This window comes from Leopardus geoffroyi, chromosome C3 (assembly GCF_018350155.1).
Source record: "Leopardus geoffroyi isolate Oge1 chromosome C3, O.geoffroyi_Oge1_pat1.0, whole genome shotgun sequence".
Taxonomy (NCBI): Eukaryota; Metazoa; Chordata; class Mammalia; order Carnivora; family Felidae; genus Leopardus; species Leopardus geoffroyi.
In genome coordinates this window covers 141,607,767-141,625,610 of record NC_059338.1, presented here as the reverse complement: position 1 = coordinate 141,625,610, position 17,844 = coordinate 141,607,767, and the positions used below count along the sequence as shown (strand labels likewise).

General features: G+C 48.0%; 1 long non-coding RNA gene across 1 annotated transcript; it reads right to left on the bottom strand.

Annotated features, from left to right (window-relative positions):
- Nucleotides 1–3,332: 3,332 nt before the first annotated feature.
- Nucleotides 3,333–16,579, bottom strand: LOC123586198. The gene is made up of 4 exons (XR_006706670.1): nucleotides 15,947–16,579; nucleotides 6,085–6,183; nucleotides 5,892–5,993; nucleotides 3,333–3,930 (listed from the first exon to the last, which is right to left on the bottom strand). It is a non-coding gene; the product is annotated as an uncharacterized LOC123586198 (long non-coding RNA).
- Nucleotides 16,580–17,844: the final 1,265 nt, after the last annotated feature.

Sequence of the window (17,844 nt, the reverse complement as noted above, 5' to 3'; positions counted from 1 at the left end):
AGTTTGGAGCCTCGGTCCACAGCTCCAGGCCTCCAAAACCAGCAATCCTTTACTTGGAGCCTGAGAAACCGGGAATGACCTTTCAACATTTGCGACACCAAGAATCGTTGGTTAAGAAGTTTTGTCAGTTGTCTAACAGTTGCTCTCTCTTAGGACGTTTAGGGAGCTTGCACATCACGCGGCGGCCAGCGTCAGGTATCACTTTGAGTGCGACTTTATTTTCAGTTGTTCCAGTTGTATTCCGTGCTGTAGGCCATGGTTCCGGAGGGAAAACCCGTCTGGTGGTTGGATAAAAGAAGCAGAGGACTTGAGAAAAAGAGAGAAAACTCCAGGCGGTCCCCAAACTCAAGACACATTGGATAAAGATATGATACATACACAACTTGCCCTGCGCTTCCAGATGTTTTGGCCGGTAGATATAGTCCACGTTTGCAGACAAATCATTGGACCCTGGTGCTTTAGGTTCAGAGATACTTCATCGGAAAGGGAGCCTAGAAGTTGAAGGAAAGCATTGAGCATATCATTTGAACATGCATCTTAAGTTCGTTTATCGTTGTCTGACTTTGCGAAGAATATCTTGACGTTTGCTTATTTTAAAGGTTGAAAGTAGAGATGCAAATTGCATCAAGCAAAAATAAAGCCCCTGGACTTCTTGGTCTTCGGTGTTTTCTTTTGAAGGGACGACTGCAGCTTTCGGTTTTCTACCTTGACCTCGATAAGATTGTGGCGTGGAGGAGGGGGAGAGTCTGAAATTCCTCTGTGGCTAAAGCTGTCCTGTTCCCTAGAGCTCAAAAGTCACAGAGTCTTCATCATTTCCTTCTATTGTTTGCTGTTGCCAGTCTGAAGTTCTAGGTTGTTCTGTTTTACTCTTTGTGAAAGTTGTAAGAGTAATTCGAAGATACCTCTGCCTCGCAGAGGGCTTGCCCGTGCTTTGAAGCTGATCCTGAAGACAAATTGGTACAGTGGCTCCGGCCTCCTTGTGGCAGGTCCCCCGATGCCCGACCTGTCTCCCCGTCATCAAGAGCCCGTCGTGTTGTCAGGGGACGGCCAGAGTTCAGAATAGGGAAAAAGGAAGGTCTGGTTAGGGTACTCTATGAGCACAGGGCCACAGGTATGTGCCCGGAGTGACACGGTGCCATCTCTCTTAGGCACGGGAAACCTTCCTTGGACTTGGTGAAAGCATCAAGACGAAGCAGACGCCCCAGCCATGGTGATAAAATACATCTCAAAGAGAGTAAAGTGCCCCCCTCAGATTCTTTTTCTTCTTTTAAAATTATTGTGTGTTTTTTTTTTTATTTTTTATTTATTTATTTATTTATTTTTTATTTATGTTTGAGACAGAGAGAGACAGAGCATGAGCAGGGAAGGGGCAGAGAGAGAGGGAGACACAGAATCGGAAGCAGGCTCCAGGCTCCGAGCCATCAGCCCAGAGCCCGATGCGGGGCTCGAACTCACGGACCTCGAGAGCGTGACCTGAGCTGAAATCGGACGCTTAACCGACTGAGCCACCCAGGCGCCCTGTTTTTTTTTTTTTTTTTTTTAAATGTTACCCTTACGTATAAACTGGTTTCACTGGATACCAATAAGGCAACTTATTTCTTGGAACAGATTTCAGTTCAATGGCACTCGCGGGTGTACCTGATGAATGCTTTTTTTTTTTTTTTTTAAGTTTATGTTTGAGAGAGAGAGCACGCTCACGCGTGTGCACAAGCAGGGGAGGGGCGGAGAGAGAGAGGGAGACAGAGGATCCCAAGCGGGCTCTGTGCTGACGGCAGAAAACCTGATGCAGGGCTCAAAGCCACAAACCGTGAGGTCATGGCCTGAACTGAAGTCGGATGCTTGATTGACTGAGCCACCCAGGCACCCGCCCCCCCATGAATTCTTTTAAGGGGAAGGTGACATTGTCTAGACACAGTCACCAGGGACTTTTTTTTTTTGTACCGCTCCTCCCTCTCGGGACTTCCCTCCTCATGGCCACCTCCACCCCTGCCCCGTCCCGCACAGCACACAACACACCCACACGCAGCTGGCGTTCCCCTAGTGGTACAGCTTGTATTGAGGACATTGGTGTCTCAGGACCCTAAGTACCATTTCTAAGGCTCTTTAGGAGATGGTGAACAGAGCAGAGGAGAACGGAAGAGTTTGGTTCCCACCTACCGGGGAAGGCCAAAGAACAACCAGAGGAAATGAGGTCTTTTGGAACTCCAAAATGGGACTCGGGAACAATGCAGCCTTCTGGAAACCGTGGAGTGTTAAGGGAAGTGATCCCCTGTTACAGGAAGAGTGAGTGAGGCAGCGTGTGTCGTGGCACCTCTGGCCGGCCTCTCAGCTGCAGGGGGGCAGCGGCTCGGGAAACCAGAGGAGACTTCATTTGGCAAGACTCGGGCTTGGCCTGGAAGAAGACGCAGAAGCCTCTCTCGGAGTTGTTGTCTGTATTCAAACATGAGCATTCAAATAGACCAAACAGTTGAATATGACTTGGCTTTTCAATTCTAAGAAGATGAATTAGAGAGTCCTTCCCTTCCCTCCCCTCCCCTCCCCTCCCCTCCCCTCCCCTGTACTTCCCTTCCCTTCCAGAGAGCTGTAGAACTCACTGGCTAACAACGTGGAATCCCGCTTATGCCCTTGCTCCCTTACTTCCTCGCCACGCGCTCTTAAGCAGGGTACTGGGTTCTCCCTGCCCCAGTTAGTTTTTCTGTCAAATGCGACAATGATAATCATGCTTGATTCTTCTTTCAGAAATAAATACAAGAGACAACTCGACCTTTCTTATTTAAGATTTCCCCCAAACTTGATTATTTGAAAATAGTCGTCGTTAAATCCTTTCACTAGAAAACGGGATCGAAGCGGTTTCAGGAAATAATCCTACCGGAATCTAGGACATGAATGTGAGCTACCTTAGCACGCTTTCGAACAATGCCTTTGATCACGGACTCCCTTCTCTTTACCCACCTGTCCGTACCCGCGTGCGTCTTGCCGTTCCGCCAGCCATCCAGTCAGCGTGTATTTCTAAATACTGCCGTGTGTCGTATGTGGTCTGTGGTCAGTATGTAGTGCGTCACACACGGGGCTCTACGGAGAGCCTCCCCGATCGGACAAGGGAAGAGAGGAAACCTCCACCCAAATCAGCCAGAATACAAAACTTGCATTCAGTATGTGACCAACATTCTCAGTACTTACACATTAACGTTTACATAGAATACACTCTGTTTTTCCACAATACCCAAAGCATCCACGAGTAATAAACACTTAACACTTTTTGATGTATTTTTTAATTTTAGTTTTTAAGACTATGGTAAAATACACATAACGCAAAATTTAACCATCTCAACCATTTTTAAGTGTGATGTTCAGTGGCATTAAACACATTCGCGTTACGGTGCAACCATCACCATCATCCGTCTCCAGAACTTTCTCGTCTTCCCAAACGGAAACTCAAACACCGAATCCCCATTCTTCTCTCCCCCTCGCTGTCTCTATGAATATAAGCGCCTCCCATTAAGTGGAATAGGACGATATTTGTCCTATTTGGCCCATCCAAATGTGCTCAAGGTTATCCAAGGACATGTCACATGGTCTTTCCCTTTCAGGTTGATGATACTCCATTGTTTGTATAACCGTAATTTTATCCATTCATCTGTCAGTGGTGTTCACTGGTGGGTCGACACTGGTGGGTCACTTCCACCTTTTGGCTATTGTAAATAATGCTGCTATAAACAGGAGTATATAGATATAGATGTAGATGCAGATATACATTTGATACTTTGGTAATAGAAATTCAAAAGCAAACCGATTGCTTAATGGCCGGTAACAGGGAACAAAGTTACAATTTCATAAACGGAACTCATTTACTCCTTCAATAAACATCCACTGTCTTCTGAGTGCCAGGTGTCCAGGGTGAACCCACAGGCTGTCAGAGTTTCCAGTCACCTGGGGAGGGAGATACTAAACAACCGAACATACCGATCAGCATATAATTATTCACTGCGATCAGTGCTGTGAAGGGGAAGAGGAGGATGCACTGAGAAAGCGACCTGACTCAGGCAGGGTGGTCAGAGAAGGGCTTTCTGACAAGGTGACATTTCACTGAGGCCTGAGAATGAGAGGCCAGGCTGGTGTGGAATGGGGGGCGGGGAGAGAAACTTCTGGGTGAGGACACAGCACAAACAAGTTCTGGGCCGAACTCCGGAACTGTTTTTCCAACGCCCCTTCTTCAGATCGGTTCTGACCGTGTTTCTAGTTGCTCAGTGTGACCTGAGTTGCTAACATTCCAGCAGTTCAGCGTTTTAGTTTATGAGCCGAGCATAAATCCACCTGCTGTGGACATGCTTTGTGACTGGAATTGCAGCTTCTTGGCGTGGTGAGAAGCATGAGCATCCTTCTTCTCCAGGCTGTACTTAACCCAGCCTCATCTCAGGACTTGGGGCCTTGAGGAATCCATAACAAGGATCCTTGCTGGTGCTTCCCAAACAGGAGGCGATGGTAAGTAGGGTGAGGGTCTCGGAACTGTTTGGGAAGAGGAGTGCTGTCTCAATATGAAGGACGACTCACATAGAGCACTTTCTGGATAAAAAATGCTTTGAAAGCCTGGACGCGTCCTCTTTTTCATTTTATACCTTTTTGACCCCTACGGGAATAATTCTCAAGCCAGGAGACTTTATGCTGCAGAATGGATTGCTAAGGAAGAAGTTCCGGACTTTCGTATAGTCAATCAGAATGGTGGCCAGTGGGAATAAAAAAATGGCAGTTGTAGGGGCGCTTGGGTGGCTCGGTCGATTAAGCCACTGACTTTTGATTTCAGCTCAGGTCATGACCTCACAGTTGGTGGGTTCGAGCCCCGTATCAGGCTCTGCGCTGACAGTGTGGAGCCTGCTTGGGATTCTCTCCCTCTGTCCCTCCCCTGTTCATGCTCTGACTCTTTCTGTCTCTCAATAATAAATAAACGTTAAAAAATATTACAAAGTAACAAAACTCCACAAAACCAATATGTATTCTTCCTTTAAGAGATGCAACCTAGTATTTTCTCCTTAATACTATTCTCTTTAATTATGTTCTATTTAATTTTTAAAATGCCAGTCAAAACTTACTGAAGTGTTGTCATGATTCCCAACGGGGTTAAGACAGTGTGCAACAGGATCTTTGAGCCTTCTGTGGTTCATTACTTGTTCAGTATGTACAAGTTTATCTCAACAGGCTTTGAGCTCCCTCAGTACAGTATGGTGGGGTTTTTATTTTTTCTTTTTCTTCAGGGCTTAGTACGTGGTACGTGTTTTCCCCGGGAAAAATGTTTGAATTAGGTGACACTCTCTTGAATTTTGAACCTCTTGCCATTCCCAGGTTGGCTTGAATCATAAGAGGAAAAAAACTTGTTTGGATGGGTGAATTAAGAGTTTTGGGGAATTTGCCTTCCTCTGATCCAAATTACAACTAGTTGGAATATCTTGTTTTGCTTTGATCTCTCTTGTGTTCATTTGATCATAAACAGCTTTAGGGAGACAGGTTGAGCCTTGGATACTTCTGTAAGTGTGAGTTTCCCCACCCACAAAATAAGGAAACCTCTCTTACAAGATTTTGAGGATTAAGTCAAATAATATAGGGAAAGTACTTTAGTAATTCCTCAATATTAACCTTTCTAACTATTGTCATTTTGACTTTCAAATATTTTAGCTGTTAAGAATCCACAACATTCTCTATCTACATATTTGGTTCTTTTAGCCTATGTGGTTAAGAGAAAGTAATCAAAAGAAGTTGGAAGGGAAAAGTTCCAGAAGGCTGTGGGCTGTATCTTTTTCACCCCTACATCTCCAACATCTAGCACCCATCATAAGTTATCCAGTAGTTGATAAATAATGACATCATAAGAGAATGAGGACGAAGAAGAGAATAGAAACCTGAGGTCCCAGTTGAAACTCATGATCAGTAGCCCAAGTTCCAAACTGGAGCCAGTTCTGAGACGCCCAGTGATTGGAGATCAAGTCTCTTAAGAATGGATTCTGCAACACAGAGGCAAATATATAAAGTAGTGATTTCTCAGTACTTCCTTAAAGGAACCCAAAGCAATTTACTGTCAGGAATAGGTTATACCCAGCTTGATCACAGGCTGTTGGTTACAGGTCTGAGTTAGTGTTGATTCCTGCCTTTATGGGACTGATAGCTCTGGTCCATCTCGTGGTGCATTCTTTTCTATAAGGAAAGAGGAAGGGTAGCAGTTAGCCTTCAAATAGGAGGGACAACAGTATACAATCATGATCTAGTCTGAAGGATATATTGATTCTCTTGCACTCTGTCATAATATAGTCTGAAAGATCCGGATCGGCTGGACATTCTGAAGAATGTTGATCCACTATGACAAGTGCTTTGAATACCTTCGAAAGATAAATTCTCCAGAGGGTAAGAGTTAAACCCTACAGAGATTCAGGGACCCATCGCACCCATCTATTGAAGATGATAGGTGTCCAGTGGGTTGGGGTGTGCCAAGATAGGCTCTCCAAAGTAAGAAACAGGTAACTTGTTCTTAATAAGGACAAAGTAAGGGAAAAGTGGGTGCCTTGAACCCACTGCTACTAAGAAAGAAGCAAGACCATTGTTAAACCTTTTGTTTTTTTGTTTTTTTTTTTAATTTTTTTAAAGCTTATTTATTTACTTATTTATTTTGAGAGAGGGAGAGAGAGAGTGGAAGTGGAGCAGAGGGAGAGGGAGAGAGAGAGAGAGAATCCCAAGCAGGCTTTGCACTGTCAGCACAGAGCCCGATGCAGGGCTTGATCCCATGAACTGTGAGATCATGACCTGAGCTGAAACCAAGAGTCAGACACTCAACCTACTGAGCCACCCAGGCACCCCGACCATTTGGGTTTTGAGAGCAGTATATTATATACTTGAGAATATTTCTCTAACTAATTAAGTGACATGGAAGGTTGCTAGTTTTGCATTGGACCCAGAACAAGAAAAGTCCTTATAGTAAAAGCAGTCCCGCTGTTTGGAGTATATGATCCAGCAGACTTCATGGTCATACAGGTATCTGGTTAGAAGGGGCTGCTGATTGGAGGCTTTTCCAAGCCCCCAAAGGAAAATTCCAGCACAGACTTCTAGGGTTCTGGAGCAAGGCCTACTGCCTGTAGCAGAGTAGCATACATCATTTGAAAAATATCTCTTGATTTGTTATTGGGTACTGTAGAGAAAGAACATCTCAATATGGAGTAGATATCAATTAGGCACATGCCAAACTACCTAACATGACCTGGGTTCTATCAACCCAACCAAGATATAAGGTCAAACAGGCCCAGCAGCAAACCATTATAGAATGGAAGTGGTACATCCTGGGCTCGGCTTGAGCAGGTCATAGGACACAAATAAGTTGGTGGCCCAGATCTCCATGTATTGTACATGACCACACACCAAGACCTACTGTAGCAGAAGTGCTACACAAACAAACAAATAGGATGAGTTGGAAGTTGATGTCAGCCTCTGCCCTCGCAATGGGTTCATGAATGGAACAATTCTGAAGGCAGAGATGGAGACTATACATGAGCCCAACAGCATGGATTTGCTCTCACCGACGCAGATCTAGCTACTGTTGCTATTGAAAGTCAGATCTGAGTTCCTTCAGCAGACCAGAAAGGCATTGTGGTAAGGCTATTATATAAGTCCCCTCTCATCCTAGATAAAGCAGAGATTCATGCTCACTAAGACTGACACATACTCTGGATATGTATTTGTCTTTTCTGCCCACAAGATCTTGGCCAATACACTCTGCAAGGGCTCAAGCAGAGTCTGATTCACTGACATGGGATTGCCCACAGCATCTCTTTAGATCAAAGACTCACTTTATGGCAAAGGAGGTGAGGCAAGGGCACATGACCATGGGATCACTGATTCTACCCCATACCACACCATTCAGAAATCGCCAACCTGATAGAACAGTGGGAGAGGCTTTCAATAAAGCTGCTGAGTCACCAGCTTGGAGGTGACACCCTGTGTGAGTTAAGGCACTATTTCAAGGTCCAGGAGACTTTTTAGACTAATGCTATTTTACATGCTATATCCATAAGAGGTAAAAGCATGGCACCAGAAAATAGACAGGCTTTGTTCATCATCATTTCCATCATCATCACTGACTTGAGAAATCTGAACTAGAATCCTATCTACACAATTTTAGATACCCTGACTTTTTAGAGGTGGCTGCTAACACCAAGAAACACAGTAAGGGTCCTGGTAAAGCTATAGCTGCCTCTCTGGTCTCATGGTCTCCTTATGACAATAGACAACTGGGCAAGGAAAAACGCACCGCATGAGGAACAACAACTGATTCTGACCGTCACGAGGGACTGCTGGTACATGCAGAGAAGTGGGCACCACGTGTTTGGCATTTTGATGATCCCCTTGTGGTGACTCTTGGTGCTTTCAGACTCAGTTTAAATCGCAATTGGGCAAGTAGAGGAAACATGGCCTGATTAAGGCATGTTCAGAAGAACTTAGATCCTGCATGAAAATCAGCTAGAACCACAGAAATGTTACCCAAATGTGAGGGAAATCTACAATGGGTGCTAGAGAAGGGCAACCGTGGTGATTAAGTATGGCCCTGGGACCAGCTGCAGCCGTGGGGGCTATAACTCATTCCAGTAACAATCCTCTTGTACGTTTCCTTAGGAATTGTGACCCAAATCCTGAAAAATCCATGCCTGGATGGAGTGCACTGCTGTGAGAAGCAAGTGGAAGTGAATACTGAAAGGGGTGGACTGTAGTAGGTTCTGTGCTGCCGTGCTCAGATCCACTGTCCTGGGCCGAATGCCCCACTGTTGTAGGTCAGTGGCTCATGGGTATCAGTTGTCCCTTTCTCTAAAACATTTCCCTCCACTGATGGGGACTGCCTTGCCAAGAAAATTTTCACTGACTCCCAGGATGGGGGAGACCACGGGCAATGGTTAACTGAAAAAGGGGGTATGAAAGGCAAGATCTTTTGCATCATGTGGGAAGCGATAATTCTGCAGTTCTGTTTATGCTCTGGAGCTCCCTTCACCCCCTACCATAGATTAGGTCAAGGACAGACTGTCCTGAGATAACAGCCTTGCTCAACTCTACCCCAACCCCAGCCATCCTTCACCCCCTCCCTCACCAGTTTTTTAAAAAAAAATTTTTTTTTTTCAACGTTTATTTAATTTTGGGACAGAGAGAGACAGAGCATGAACGGGGGAGGGGCAGAGAGAGAGGGAGACACAGAATCCGAAACAGGCTCCAGGCTCTGAGCCATCAGCCCAGAGCCCGACGCGGGGCTCAAACTCACGGACCGCGAGATCGTGACCTGGCTGAAGTCGGACGCTTAACCGACTGCGCCACCCAGGCGCCCCCGACTCACCAGTTTTTTCTGTAAGGCACTTCCTCAATAAATCCCAAACACCTGAAACTCTGATGAGGCTCTGATCTTCTCCCTCCATTGGCCCTTGGGCCTGGGGAGAAGACATTCTGCTCATTATCCCATCAACAAAAATAAGAATGTTGGTGAATGGAGCCACCAGAAAGCAGAATTTTTAGAAGTGAAGGGTACCATGGAGGGCAAAATTTACTCAGGATCACCTCTCATTTTTATGGTTTTTTTAATCAATGCGCAATGCATGCACGGAAAAGCACTCTGAAATATATGGCTCGCTGAATTTTTACAAGAATATTGCAGAAGAGGAAGAGAAAGGGTATGGGTGTCATATACTCTCCTATAACCCGGGCCCGGAAACAACCATCAATTTCTATTGTTGTTTCACGTGCTAGGGCTTATCACATCGCCCACCTACAAGAGGAAGGGAAAACTGGATGTGGGTAAGATTAGGAATTTCTATGGTAATAAACACAAATCTGGCAGTCATTTTTTTTTTTCTCCCACTGAGCTTTCTTGTATGTGTCAATTTCTCTCCTTTCCCCAGTTTTGGTGGCCACCCCAAAGCATGTCAGCCCAATATACAGAAAGGAAAGATTTTGTCTTCCGTATAAATTCTGAAGCACCTGATTGATTTGATTTGGGCTAAATACCACTAAATGATAGTAGAGTCACCTTGACTCAATTTGAGGGTCAATTTGAAACAAAATGGTAGCTAACCAACATTCAATTAGGCATGTCTTCTGCAATTTTTAACAACTTGCAGTGAAATTTTGCATACGGATAGAGGCTACGAGGACACCTGATCACGCCAAGAGAGATGCACAATTTAGAGAACCACTGATGATACCAGGGGGAAAAAATGTAAAAAGAATCACAGATCCTTTGATATTAATGCACATTGTCATAATGACTGCCATTACTGGCTGTGGGGCCATATTCCATAATGAGCCTTTTTTGGGACTTCGCGTTGCATAGACTTGCCAGAGATACTGTGTCTATTAATGAATGTGTATTTCTAAGCTGGAACAATGGTAAAACTGTATTATTCTGTGAACAAAATCCTGCTGAATTCACAGCCAGGTGACACTGTGTGGGCACTAATGTATATGGAACTCTCTGTTGTAATAAGACTGCTATTCTCTTTGACACAATAATGCTGAATGTGCCCTGGACTTCTCAGTAGGTGCTGCTTGCTAAGACTTAACTCCTTGTAGTCTGAGTGAAGTAGCTCCTTGCAGCCCTATCAGTGGTTTCCCACATCAGAAAGTCACATTCTTGTTTGTATTTTATTTTTTTCTGCTTCCACCTGCCCTTTCTTTCTTTCCTTGTGTGTTTTCATAACGACCCTCTTTGCATCCAAATTCTTCTTTATGTGGAAACGTGATTTTGCCCATTTGTCTGAGGACACAGCTAACTGACGTCTTTATTCAAGGAGTCTCGGGGAGATGCACCCTTGAACTTTGCCTGCGTCCCCCACCTACAAGAGCTCCATATGGCAGGATCATTTCTCCCCAAAGAACACATTCTCTCAGCAGTAGTGACTGCTCCGTGCTGTAAAGGGACATTAAACGTCACCGAATAGACTTGGACACAGTATGCTGGTCCAACAGAGGGCCATGGGAGGCCAGAGAGAACCCTGCTTCTTGTTGGCCTGATCGCACATGGCACCCCAGGTCACACGTGCACAGGAATCGGAGGCTTTCCCTGCACGAGGGGAGAAGGCCGACCTGGGCTTATTTTAGTCTTCTCCATTATCTGCCTGCAGACGATCCACTTTAGTGATTACGTGGGGGAAGCAGCGGCCTTGGGCTGTCTGGCCTTTGCACTGTCCTTGGTTCCCTCCCCGGCCCTGGGTGCCTGTGCTCGGCCTGCCGCCCGCCAGTTGCAGGGAGAGAATCGGGAAGGAGCGTCCGCCGCATCCCTGGGCAGCTATTTCTGTCAACTGAAAAGGCCATTTAAGCAAAACACTTAATTACCTTTCCTCCTCCTTGCAACCCCTGGGAAAGTATGAGCCAGTCAGATAATGAGCTTAGAGAGCACAGCAGCTTGGCGAGGGCCGAGATTTTCATCAGGCAGAGGAGTGACCTCACCCGATCCCATCACGAAATGGGGAATGGAGGGAAGAGCACGAGGGTGGTATAAACACCCTCCTCTGCGGTCAGCCGCACTCCTGCACTCACCACGCGGCAAATTCCTGGAGCATTAGCGAGCTTCTAGTTCCCAGGTAAAGCAACCAGGCCTGGCCTGGGCTCAGCCCATCCTCGGGGGTGGAGACTGCTGGCAAGGGAGCCCTCGGCCGGCCATCCTCCCTGGGCGCTGCCCTTGCCAGCTGACTCGATCCCCTGGGCCTCCTGGGCCTCAGGTTTCCCCACTGATAAAATGAGGATACTGGACTTGGAAGGTCTCTAAGGTGCCTTTAAATTCTATCATGCTAAAAAAAATTGCTTTGGGTGCTGGGGAGCCTGGAAGCTGGTGGCCTGCCTGTAGCTGGGGGAGGCAGCGTGGGGCATTGTCGCCGGTGTGGGCCAGGCCAGTGGAGGCGACCCTTATGGGGTCTCCAGACCAGGGCTTCTGCCTGAAGAGGTGCAGCCTGTCACAGGAAAGAAATGAGGAGCTGAGCCTTTAAGGTGAGAGAAGGCGCGGCCCTGCAGGGAGAGCCTGGCATCTTCCAAGAGCTCCCATCAGCCCTGACTGGAAAGGATGACAGATCGCCTGCCTCCATGGCCGGCTTTGCTGGACATTGTGTTCTGGCTCTTATCCACTTTGACCTCAGTGTGTCTCAGGGTTTCTCCCCCCTCGTCTGCCCTGCCCGGACCTGGCATCCTCCGTGTACCGGCCAAACAAAGGACTGAGGCCTCGCGGCTTCCCACCGGCTACCGCAGCCTCCACCGCCCGGCCCTGTCTAGCCATCCCTGGGCCCCGTCCCACGAGTGGAATGTCACAGCCCACCCACATCTTCCCTGCTCTCCAACCCTCCCACCTGCCCCCTGGGCTCTGGCCTCACCCTTCTTGGCCACATGCTGCCATCTTGCCTCCACCCGGGCAGTGAGTCTGTGCTGCCTCCTGGGCTCCACGTACAGACTGTTGGCAAAGGAGACCCAGAGGGTGAGACCAGAGGATGGCCCCGGTGGGGGCCAGACTGAAGGACTGAGAAAGTCACTCTGTTTCACTCACTCATCAAATTGTTGACGGCCTATCATACCAGCACTAGGTGGTGGGGACATGGCCCCGGGCACACAGACAAAATCACCTCTCCCGGCAGAGTCTAGTGCTGGGGAGACAGACAAGGACTCAAATAAATAAGCGAAAAAATGGAACCAACTAAATAAGTTAAAATATATTAAAAAAAAAAATAAGTGTGTTAGAATATAATCCCTACAACGGAGACAAAACAAGGCAGTGAGGAGAGACAAGAAGTGCCAGTCAGGAAGGGGTTTGCGGTTCTAGATCGGGGTGGTCAGTGAAGGGTTCACGGAGAAGAGATATTTAATTAAAAATCTGATGGACATGAAGAAGGGAGCCGTGTAGGTATCTGGGGAAAGAGGACTCCAGACAGAGGGAACGATAAGTGCAAAGGCCCTGAGGTGTAATTGTGTTTGGTGAAAGAGAAGAATGGCAAGGAAGTTGATGAGGCTGGAACCGATGGAGTGGGGGGAAGGCCGTCAACTGTCAGGAAGGCAACGGGGAGGGGTGCGTGGGGAGGTAGGGCTTTGCAGGCTACTCTTAAGAGTTTTACTTTGGGTGAGCTGAGAGTCACTTCAGGGTCTTACCTGGAGGAAGTCATTGGTTACGTTCACAGGCTCACTCTGACCGCTGCGCTGCGTGAACACTGCAGGAGCCACGAGGCAAGGACAGGCACCCATCTGGGGGCAACTGTCATCATGTACGAATGGAGCGATTCATCGTTAAGGGCAAGGAGAAGGGGTCACAGAGCAGTTTGGGGGTGCCGACCAAGAGCTCAGTGCTGGAAGTGTTTCTTGGAGATGCCTGTTGGTCGCCCTCGTGGGGGAGGACTCCAAATGGAGTCTGGGGCTCGGGAGAGGACAGCAGTCGGATACAAATCTGGTGCCCACAGTGAATGGATGCCATAGAAGGCCGCAGGCTTGAATGAGGTTACCACTGGAGTGCACACGGAAGGCAGCAGAGACAAAGAGGTCAGTCCTGAGTTTCAGGGCTGCAGCACGAGGAGACCAGGGAGATGAGGAAAGCCAGGAAAAGGCTGCGAGAAAAGGCCCAGTGAAAAGGAAAACGAGGAGCATGGGGTGTGCTGGACATCAGACACAGCGTGTCAAGGGGGAAGGAGCGGTTATCCATGGCAACCAAGGCAAGGTGTGAAAATGACGAGTCATGGCAAAGTGGAGGCGAGTGTTGAGCCCCGTTTTCTGCAGAGAAAACCCTTCAATGTGCTTTGATGGCAGCTCCTGGCCCCTACCTTAGCCGCGGTGGGGGGGTGGGCTTGTGGGCCTGGCCTGGCTAATCACAGTGATTGGTTCAGAGATGAGCACGTGACCTGGAGGGGGCCAGTGGGGCTTCTTTGCAGACATTTTCTCCCCGAGCTGTCAGGATACGTTGGCTCCCTCCCCTGTGTTGCCAAGTGTCAACCCCTCACAGATATCCTGCTTGTGGAGTGGATTCACTCTTTGTTTTTATTTTTTATTTAAAAAATTATTTTTTAATGTTTACTTATTATTTTGAGGGGGGGGGAGGGGCAGAGAGAGAGGGAGACACAGAAGCGGAAGCAGGCTCCAGGCTCTGAGCCATCAGCACAGAGCCCCATGCAGGGCTCGAACTCACAGACCTGGAGCTCATGACCTGAGCCGAAGTCGGACACTTACCCGACTGAGCCACCCAGGCGCCCCGGTGGATTCACTCTTTGTAAGGTGGAGAGAGAGAGGGGTCCCCAACAGTAGCGTTTGAACCACTTCTGGACGTAGCTCTGCCCAAGTCCGGCTACTCCTTTGGATTCCATTTCACTTCTTAGCCAATAAACTATTTTAAGCTGGTTTGAATCTGCCCTCTGTCTCTTGCCTCCAAAAGTGCTCTAACTAATCCAGGAAGACGTCCCCGAAGTGCGCTACTCACTGGTGGGGGAGAGTGTGAAGAGGGACACGTTGCTGACTCATCAGTCCAGCAAAGACTGACGAGACAGGGCTCGGAGCCACTGCTCGGAGACCCTGGCAGTCCTTGCTGGACAGTCCTCTAAATGCAACCTTACTAAGCAACACCTGGACAGCTGTCTGAAATTGCCCGGAGGAGTTCAGCCTGGGCAGGACCAAACAGGGTCACCTCCCTACCTCCTCCGGTAGCAGCCTCTGACGCAGGCCTGAAATCTGGGGCAGGTAGGATTGCAGGGAGAGAAGCTGGGGAAGGGCGTCAGGTTCCACCCGTGACCTGAGAGGTGGCATCCTGTGGGGCTGCCAGGGCTCAGTACTGGGAGTGTCCCCTAGGAGATTATGAAAGCCTCCGCGGGGCGGGGGTGGGGGGAATGCTGTGGGCTTAGAGGGGACAGGGTCAGCATCTGGGGAATGCAGATGAAGTAATGGGAGACGGGGCTCGGGAAGCAGTTGCTAAAACAAACTGAATAATTCTGCTGGATGAGGTTTCTCTGGCCTCGAGCTCTTTTTAAAGGGCCAGCTGCACACAAATGGCAGCGTCTTAAAGACACCTAGAGCAGAGCACAGGTCCTCTTATGCTGGCTTTTGGCTCTGAAGGTCCAGTGTGCCACCTTCGGGTGTCTTCCCAGCTTACCGAGAGGGAAGCTATTTGTTTTCACACGTCTTCTGGGTCTGTGTGCAGGCAGGGTACTCAGATCGTCTCATTGCTTTCCTGTCCTTCGGCAGGTGCGTGAGTCTACCTGGGGAGAGCCCTGATCTTCACTTTCTGCATCCCGACAAAGAGCAATTATGCTTCAGTGACAATCCCCGGTTGCCTACGCGATGCAAACCGGTCAAGCGTTGAGAGCCCTGCAGTGGCTCTGCACCAAAGGGTATAAATCCGTTCGTCCTGAGTTGGCACCTCATCGCTTGCTTCTCTTTCAGGGATTTCCCCCGTTCTTGGAGAAGACATACCTTTCACACCAACCCTTTCATCACCTAACTATGGTTGAGACCTCCTTCCAATCACATACCTCACCCCCGTCACGGATTACGAAGGATACCAATTCATAAACCTCCTAAGTGTAATGCCACACGTTGGAAATGTGTAGTATTTGACAGAAGCCAAAATGAAACCGGCTTGTTGCTCAGATAATTACAGGTAGTGTTTACCGGACTAAACCCATTTGAGGGAAGGGTGAATTTAAATGTGTTTAAAGGAAAAAGTGTTTTGAACACTGTCAAGCACTTTAAACCGTCACATTGTTGGGGCGCCTGGATGGCTCAGTCGTGGAGCATCTGAGTCTTGACTTGGGCTCAGGTCATGATCCCAGGGTCGTGGTGTGGGATTGGCCCTGTGCTGGGCTCCAACCTGAGCATGGGGCCTGCTTGAGATTCTCTCTCTCCCTCTCTGCTCGCCTTCCCCCCCTCCCACCTCAAAAAAAAGTCATATTGCACCCAAACAATTGATTCCGGGCACACATACCTCTTCTGTAGTCACAAAATCAAGCTTTTGAGGATTTCTGGCAGGCAATGCTTGTTTTGCCTACTTATTTGCAGCAACAAAACTACATAAAAATCCTATCGTTCACTCTTTTTGGCTAATTACTTTGGTCTCTTCCCACAATCAGTCTGAAAACAAATGTTTCACTTTATGAGTTTACCCTTCGGTGAGGTGTGTTCTTGGTGCCGGAACTGAATTCTGCTCTCTAAGTCATATAAAGAAAATGGTTTCCAAGGTCCCTCCACACTTCCTGGAGGTGGAACACAAATTGCAGGGAAGAAAAGTCCTGAAGGCTCAGAAGTAGGTAGGCCTGCCTCTCTGGAAGCCTCCTTTTCATTCTCCTGGGTCTGGTGCTTTGGGGTTCACATCACGCTCTCTGGGAAGGCGAGCAGAACCAAGGCTCTGGAAAATTGGCTAAGAGGGTGCTGGCTGCTCTCACGGGAAGATCCCCACATCGTAGCAGCTTTACATACTCAAAGGTTCTGTCTTGATCTGTAACGGTCCAAGGCGGATACTTCTGGCTGGACAGCTCTCCTCCTCGGTGTGATTCAAGTGCCTGGGCTCCTTCCATCCTGGGGCTCCCAAGGTGGGTCCCCAGAGTCGACACATGCCAGCCAGCTGGGAAGAGAAAAAGCACATGGAAAATTGCACATGGTTTTATGACGTGGGGTTGGTGCATGTCAATTCTGCTCATTTTCCACTGACCAGAGCAGGACTGATGCTGGACCTCCTTGCAAGGGAGGCTGGGAAGTGTAGTTTAGCTGTGTGCCAGTGTTGCGTATACATACAATAGTTTCTGCCTGCTGCAGCCGTTATCGAGAGGCTTTTTACTCTGGCAGTGGCCATGCTCTCACTCCAAAAGTATTTGGGAATACTCGTCGGGGCAGGCCCCAAGAGACTGAACAAAATCTGTTATTAAATTAATTTCCTTTATTTGCCAGTCAGCTTTGCTTTGCTATTTTTATTTCATTGGCTTCTAGGCTGGAATTCAACATGTTAAACTCTCGGTCTACGAGAACGTGTCAAAAAACTACAAGAAGAAAAGAGTCTCTAGCAAAAGAAGTAGACTTGACCTTGTTTTCTTGTGAATCACCTGAAAATGGAAGGCTCCACACCAGCATGTGCTAGTGAGCTGAGGCAGACAGAATCAAGGTCTCTCCTTCCCTCTCCTTCGTCCTGTGAGACCTGGATGTCGTTTATCACCGAGTACCTGACTGTCATAATTCGGGACATTGGACCTTGTACAATAGGGTTCAAAACCACTGAGGAGTCAGCTCCCACAGTGGGGCCGATGTGGAAACAAATCTCCAGTGCACCACACAGTAGCTATGAAGTTACTGCAACGTCCTCAACCTTCCTGAGGCTTAATATCGTGTAGGTTATTCTCCTCGGCTCCTTATTCTGTGAAAGTGGGGTTGATAATTCCCATCTCATGGGGGCATTTTAAGAGTTAAGTTAGCTGTTGAAGGAGAAATCACCTAGCAGAGTGCCTGGCATCAATCACTCCCAGCTCCCTTCCTGCCTCCTTCCATGCAGGGAAAGGTAAGACACCAGGGCCTTTGTCGGAACAGAGGTGCCACTACGAGTGAGGCTCCCTCTCCCCGACCCCACCGACTTCACCGAGCTCTCCGTTCAGGCAGAAGTCAGAGGGGCTGAACGCGAGGAGGGAGTGGGAGCAGACAAGGGAGCCATTACCCCCACATGACTGCCTACTAAGAATTCTGGCCAAAGAAAAGGCTTTTCTGCAGTTTGTTTTTGCAAATCCTGCTCCAATGAACCCAAGAGGTAAGGCTTTCGGTCAACAGGAGAGCCCTGATCTCATTGTCCCCAAATTCAATTTAGCTAACCTCTGGCGTTTTCTATGCTTTGTCTTTTCTCTC